General features: G+C 54.9%; 1 long non-coding RNA gene across 1 annotated transcript; it reads left to right on the plus strand.

The window, feature by feature from the left end:
- The first annotated feature begins 641 nt into the window (after positions 1-641).
- LOC118172995 lies at positions 642-3,831 on the plus strand. The gene is made up of 2 exons (XR_004753956.1): positions 642-736; positions 3,238-3,831. It is a non-coding gene; the product is annotated as an uncharacterized LOC118172995 (long non-coding RNA).
- The last annotated feature ends 3,163 nt before the right edge of the window (positions 3,832-6,994 follow it).

Genomic DNA, 6,994 nt, shown 5'->3' on the forward strand with positions numbered 1-6,994 from the left:
CCTGTGCAGTGGGGACGTCAGCACAACCCTACCCCAGGGGTACTGTGAGGACAAGCATATATCCAAAACTCCCAGAGGACTTCAGCTGCTCTTCCAGCAGGTATTTTCATGCATACTGCAGACCGGCGTAGCTTAAACCCAAAGACCTGATGATTCAGTTCTACGTACCAAAATGCAGCCGGCAGCAAACCACCGCACAAACCTTTGGTCACGTTGGCTTCCCCAGCCTCCTGCTGCAGTTTTCGGAGCCTCTTCACCACCACTGTTACCCTGAACCGCACTGATAACAAACGTATAAATGCCACCTTTGTCCCTCCCGTGCAAAAGATGCTTTCTTCAGACCTTGGCTCTCCAAAAACACCCCGGGCAGATAACCCAGAGCCCCTTGGCAGATAACCCATAAACCCGAGCTGCTGGGCTGGTGGCCACGGTGGCGAGCATCCCCCAGAGCAGACACCCGGCCCCAAAATGAGCACAGCCATCTCTTCCTCCTCTGCCCAAACCACTGCCCAGCGGGAAGGAGGCGATGAGCTCCCAACGCCCCGGTGCCAATGAGTAAGGTGCCGTGGTTCCCCTCGGGTTTTGTGGGGCCATGGCTTGCGATGCTGCGATAGGTCCCGGGGCTCACCGCTGCGGTCGCTGCTTGAAGAAAGAGCTGCAGTGGTAACGGCGAGAGGAATCGTAGCGGGTGGTGGAGCCAGGAGAAGCGGGGCACTGCTGCCACGGGAGAGCAAAGGTACCCGGGAGCGGGGCGAGAGCAGAGGAAGGAGCCTGGCGGAGAGGGGGAGTGATGGTGCAGGAGCAGCAGCCGGGGCTTTTCTGCAAAGAGCTGCCCAAAAAGGAGGGAGAAGGGGAGGGGAGGGTGGAGGTGAGGAGGATTGGGGTTATATTGTGTGTTGTATATTATATATTATGTGTTATACATGAACATGAGCCGCCTGCACGGTGCATCTCCCTTGATCCCAGCCATCCTCGCTGGTCCCAAAAGGAGCAGATGATCAGCCCGACGCTGCCAGGGAAGGGGGAAAAAAATCCCATTTCTGTTTAAGGAAGGAACCGAAGGCTTGCGGAGCCACTTCTTCTGCGAGGTGATTAACACAAACCTCGTCCAGCAGCGAGACCAGCCTGGCGGCTGCTGCCTCATCCCCGGAGGCAGCTGGCTGCGCTCCCCGGCAGAGGCTCACCCCGCGGGGGTGGCAACCTCCTGCCCTGCCTTGTGTGCTCAGGGTGGCACCGGGGCCATCCGTGTCCTCTCGGAGACGAGTCGGGAGCCAGGGTGAGCCCTCACGCCACGTTGTTCTCACCGGGAGAAGGCAACGAGAGAAGAATTTATCTGGGTGCGGCCTTCCCAGCAGGGTGAAGCTGATACCTAGCTAAGGTCCCGGTCACAAATGCTCTCAGTCGGCCGTGAGATTTCGAAGGGTAATCATTAAACAGGAAGAAGGCTTTATGGCTTGCAAGGGCTTTGCTGGCCGCCAACATCTGCTCCCAACTCAAGGCTGTCAAGGTTTCCAGGAAACCCTCTTAGCCCTTTTTATCAGGTGTGTTAAATGCTGAAATTCAGTGCCGGTGGCATATTTTAGGCGAATACCTCAGGAGATTAAAGTCCTGGTTTTAACCACAAAAATGGTCTGGCGAGGGCCGTGACAAGGCAGCTGGGTGGAAGGGATGTTCAGGCACGAAGGGAATTTGTTCTGTCTATTTTAGGACATGGAGATACGGACACACAAGCACAAGAAGCAGGTTCATGGGCTCTCCAAGGCCACCAGGCTGTGGTTCTTGGCCAACCCAACCACCAGACGCCCCCAGTTCACCACTGGGAGATGTCACCCTAGATAGCACCAGCTGGTTTTATGGGAACCACCGGGTCCATGCGGCCGTGCCCAGGCAGAAGTGAGGGCCCTGCTGCAGTTTCACACAGGTGGAACCAAGAACAACAGGAGGTGCCGACACAAAAAAGTCCTGCCCTGGTTTCAATGGTGAACCACGCGGTTTTGTCGCATGGTTTTCATTCTCGGCCTGGGGGGAGAGGAAAATGACTCCGACCTGGTTATTTCCCCCGAAACCATCGCGAATTGGTGCTCGGCCAAACGGGGCAGGGCTCCCCACCCGAGATTCCGTTCTTCCCTTTTATGGTCATAATCTGCCCTCTCCGAAAAAAAATAAAAGGTGAGACTGGACCGCAGCGAGATGCCGTGGCTGTGCTCCCGTGGCAGGTCCTCCCATGACCTGCGCCGCTGGTGCCACCCGGGGCCAGGAAAGGGGACAAACCTCATCGGGCAGGAGGTGACGTCTCCTGTGGGCAGCATTTTGGCTCAAAAAAACGGAGCCAGACCCCTGTTGGTGTTGTCATGCTACCACCAGGGGAGAAAAAATTTTCACCTTTTACACCTTCCAAGCAGGAGCTGAGCCCAGCACGGAGGGGTGGGGTTCTCCAGGTAATTCACACTGCAGAGCTCATACAGCAGAGGTCAACCCCCACCTCCAGGTGCCAAACCCTTCCCGAACTGGAGATGTTTGTATCCTCACTTGATTTTTCTGGGCCTCTCCTGATGGCCAAGCAACCAGCCCACGTCAGTCGTTGCTGCTCGGTGAGAGAGCTGCCCTATCCTGCAGAGAGGAGGTAGATGAGACTGATAACTAACGAGCCACGGAGGAAACCACTTTCCCATCCTGACCTTGAGCATCCTTCCTGGGGAACCCGTAAGGGAGCATTGGCTTTTGTTCTAACCAGCGGCAGGACTTGCAGTTACCTGGTCTTTTCAATCAGGATGAGCTAGGGGAAGAAGTCGGGACAAATCAGTGGCCCCAGCCCCAATTCTGGATCCCTGCAACCCCACCAGAGCCCCGGCCCATTACCAAATCTGACGTGGGTATGTAGGTCTCAATCCAGACCATGGGTATTTACTGCACAGCTCTGCCCTTCAAAAAATGCAGAATATTTCACAAACGAGCTGTCTCGTTACATTTTGTGACTCCTTTAATTCTAATCGTGGGCAGAAAGTGGAACAAATCATTGGAGGAGGAACAATGGGTGGCTTGAAGGGATCTGTCACAGAGCTAAGTTTGGCTCCCACCTCACCCCATCCCAAGCCTTGGTCCGGGACGTCTCCGGGAGATGAATAAGCTGCCAGGGGACGTGTTCCTTCCCAGCACCCTGGTGCGTTTCCTCATGCTGCCTGCCTTTAAGGTGCCTCTCCTGACACCGGCTCACTGAAGCGTTTGTTTGCTTTGCAGGCTGCGTCCTCTGCCAAGTGACAGGAGCGGTGGTGCTGCCCGGGGAGCACCGAAATAACGTCATTCTGGGGCCCAGGTCGAGTCTGTGCCACAAAATATACCAGAGCCAAGGTAGAAAATAGAGGATTGACTAACAGGGGAGCGGGCGCCGAGTTTCCCTTGGCTCAAAACCCCCTGCAAGGCAGTGCAGCCACCCAAAGAGCTCGTTTCTCTGCGCGCTCTTTCTGACAGCCCCGTCACGTAAAATTAGAACCAAGGAAGTTTCGGGAACAAATTCTCAGCCGTGCTTCAGTTGCAAGAAGAAGAAATTAATACCATGGGGAAAATTTCCTCCCGGGCTGAAACTCATCTTGATGAACGAAGAGAGAAATGCCCTGCCAAGCCAGAGGTATAAGGGAGGGGGGAAACTTGGGGGACACCAAGTTTTTTGCCTCCAAAAATCGTGCCCCGGGCTTTACACAGCCTGTGTAACGTCGCTGTATAAATTCATGAGCCTCCCCCTCTGGGGAGCCGTGCTTCAGTGCCAGAAGATAGTGCAGAATTACAGCAATCTGAAAACAATCAAGGGCTTGGGAAAATGCTGATGAGAGGGACTGGAAAAAAATAGGTTTGTTACAAAGACAAACGAGAAGGAATAAAATACAGGTATTAAATAATTGGAAGGAAGCAGGAGGTAGATTAATAGCTGTTTTCATGAGCAAAAGGAGCCATGAAAGAAGAGGAATGGATGGGAAAGAACCTCCCGAGGGGTAGCGTTTCCTGAGGCAGAGCTTCCTGCCATCAGCCCTGAGCTGAAGCCACCACCTGAAGGGATTCACGTGGACGATGGGGACACCATTTGCCATCCCATTAGCAGCAACAAAAGGGCTTTCAGAAACCTGGTGGCTCAAATCCCCTCCACCTGATGCTACGGGCTTCTTGCTTTTCCCTATAAACATCTGGGGGGACGCAGCCTCGGGGCTGCACGACCCCAGGCAGTAGCCCGATGTGCATCCCCTGCGCAGGACCTGGCCCTAGGGGGAGCTCGGCCACGGCTGGTACCCTCAGAAATCTTCCCCTTGAGCCTTGTCCCATGGCACGGAGCAGAAGCCCCATGCCACATCCCTCAGGATGACCTTAGCTCGGCAGATTCCTGGAAATCCACTGCCCAGGCAGCTCGTTACTGTTTAACTGCAGAGGGGAGGATGTGTTCCCACCAAGCCCTGATAAGAAGCATTGTGTCCTACTGCAGGGGTTAATTAATCAAGGTGGTGGGCAGGTTAATTAATGAGAGCAGCACTTATAGCTGGTGGGGTTTATGGCCTGCTCCTTGCCCCAGATGGGCATAACCCTATGAAACGAGACACATTTGAGCAGCAAAGCGATGGATGCTGACCGCAGGGCTGCTAGCAAGGTGGTTTCTGTACCAGGGGCTGTATTGCACTTGTTATTTTTCCCCCCGTAAATCTCCAGCTCCCAGAGTCCTGCCGTTACATCAGACTCACCCTTCCTTTTTTTAGAAAACAAGAACTGCGAAGATTCTCTGAACAGAGAGACAGGGGCGAGGAGACACTAGGGTGTTCGTGCAAAGGCTGTGCTTTTTAACACCGCTTTCATGGGGTCCCCGGGACCTGACTTGCAGTGTTTTGGAACATGGTGGCTGAGGAAAATTACCGACCTTGGCAAGAGGAAGATGACGTGGTGGCCAGAGAGATAAAGTAATTAGGGGGATTAATCCTGCCTCTTTAGTCCTGCCAAGTTTTTTTTTTTAAAGCACTTGACCTCTGGAAGGCGAGAGATTGAAAGTGAAAATAAAAGGAAAGGAAAAGGTCATTTTTTAGATTAAAAAAAAAAAAAAAAAAAATGCTGGGCTTTCACAACCCCCCTCCCAGTAGTTTTATGAATGCCTTCTCATACTTCTGGGCAAACCCCACATCCCCCGGGGGCCCCCGGCAGCTGGGACGGGTCCGGATTCAGGCAGGGGGCACCGGGAGGAGGAGGGTCACGGAGCAGCACGTGGGGCAGCTCGGGGTGTCCCCGTCCCAGCACCGCTGCCGGGAGATGAGGTTTCCTTTCCAGCCCATTGCTCTTTGCAAGCTGTCCAGGTGAAAAAGCATCGCTCAGGGGGAAAGGGGCACGGCTGCCACCTTTCACTTTCCTTTTCGGTCCTGGGACCTCTCCCAAGGTAGCATTCAGAGGAGAGCAGCCCAAATGCTGGGGACCTCCCCCTTCAAAGCTGGGTAGCAGATGTCCACCTCTGAACGGTATTTTTAGGTCATTCTGAAGTCTCAGCCTGCTTCTTCCCCCTTTCCTATCAGTTAAAAACCAAAATTCCTGGAATCTCTGCTCCTGGCTCGAGTGACTCACCAGGAGGAGCAGGAGTGTTGTAACACACAAGCCACAGCTGCCTTGCCTGTGGCCGTGGGCTACGGTTTGAAATCACACTCACGTTTTGAGGTTTTCTCCTCTCATCAGTTTGCCTCCATAGCAAGGACCAATTTTCTCGCAGCCGGACGTAGCCTAGAATTTACAATCAAGGTTTTTCACCCCGTTATTCCTCTCTCAGCAAAATGTTTTCCTCTCAAGGGTAAAAGGAAGGTAAAAGATAAGGAGAAAACCTCATGCCAGTGCATGCCTTTGGCAGGGCCATCACCCTGCAGGCACGGTGCCCGAGGGACCTCAGCTGCCCCGTTCTTGCTTGGGCGGTGCCCAACTGGAGGTGAGCTCCTGAGGTCTGCCTTTACTTGCCAACAGAGGGAAAAATCTGAATGCAGGCGTGGGGCTTGCAGCAACCCAGCCAGGAGCATTTCCCATCCCTTCCTTCTGCAGCCAAAAGGAAATTCTCCCTCTTTGGGCAGCTCACGCTGCAGGCGCTCAGACGCGCTACCCCTCCCGGTTCTCCTCTCCCTTTCATCTCCACCCAGCAGCAGAGCAAAATCCCTTTTCCATTTTTCAAAGGACAGGATTTGGGGTCCTTCCAGGCTGTCATTTCCCTGGTGCACTACCTGGGGGGGGGGGGGGGGGGGTGGATTTCTCTACAAAAGAAGAGCGCGCACCGCAGGAAAACCCGCTGAAAGCAATTGGCTGGCCAGCAAGGTGCCGAAAATCTGCTTGACTTTTCAGCGGGCAGAATTAATTGGCTCCACTCCTGCTTTGAGCCGCGCGAGTCTCTTTCGATAGGAAGCAGAGGTACCCCTCGCAGTTTCCTTCCCTGACGCTCCCTAATGGGATTCGGGGTGTTTTTAGCAGGCTCGCTCCCTCCTTTTGCGCCAGCCGTTTGCTTTCTGGCGAAGGGCGCTCGCGCGTCGGTGCGGTTGCGTTTCCTTTTCGGGGAGGGAAGGCGAGCAGCGGGGCGAGCCGATGCCGAGAGCACAGAAGAGAGATTGCACAACGCCGGGACAGCGCCGGCTCCAACCGTCAGGGCTGCGAGGCGGCAGCAGCGGCGGGAGGAGGGGACGTGCAGTTGATGCCTTTGCGGCCCCGGGGTCTTTTTATACTTTTAGGGAAGTTGGGCTCATCCTAAGTTCCTCTCCCACAGATTGTTCCTGTTGTTGTCGCTGCTCCGACCCCGCAGATCATGTGGCTCGGCATGACCTGGGTGCCGGCAGCCCCGGGCGCCTCGGCCACGCTCCTCCTGGCCCTGGGGACAGCGGTGCCCCCAGCCCCTGCAGCTCTGCCCCAAGCTTTCACCCATCTGTCCTTCTTGATCTGAGGCCACCCTTTTAGGGAACCCCTTTAACTTCCTAAATGCAGAGCGCTCTCTGTTCCTCTGCGGAGG

Source organism: Oxyura jamaicensis, chromosome 11 (genome assembly GCF_011077185.1).
Source record: "Oxyura jamaicensis isolate SHBP4307 breed ruddy duck chromosome 11, BPBGC_Ojam_1.0, whole genome shotgun sequence".
Classification (NCBI taxonomy): Eukaryota; Metazoa; Chordata; class Aves; order Anseriformes; family Anatidae; genus Oxyura; species Oxyura jamaicensis.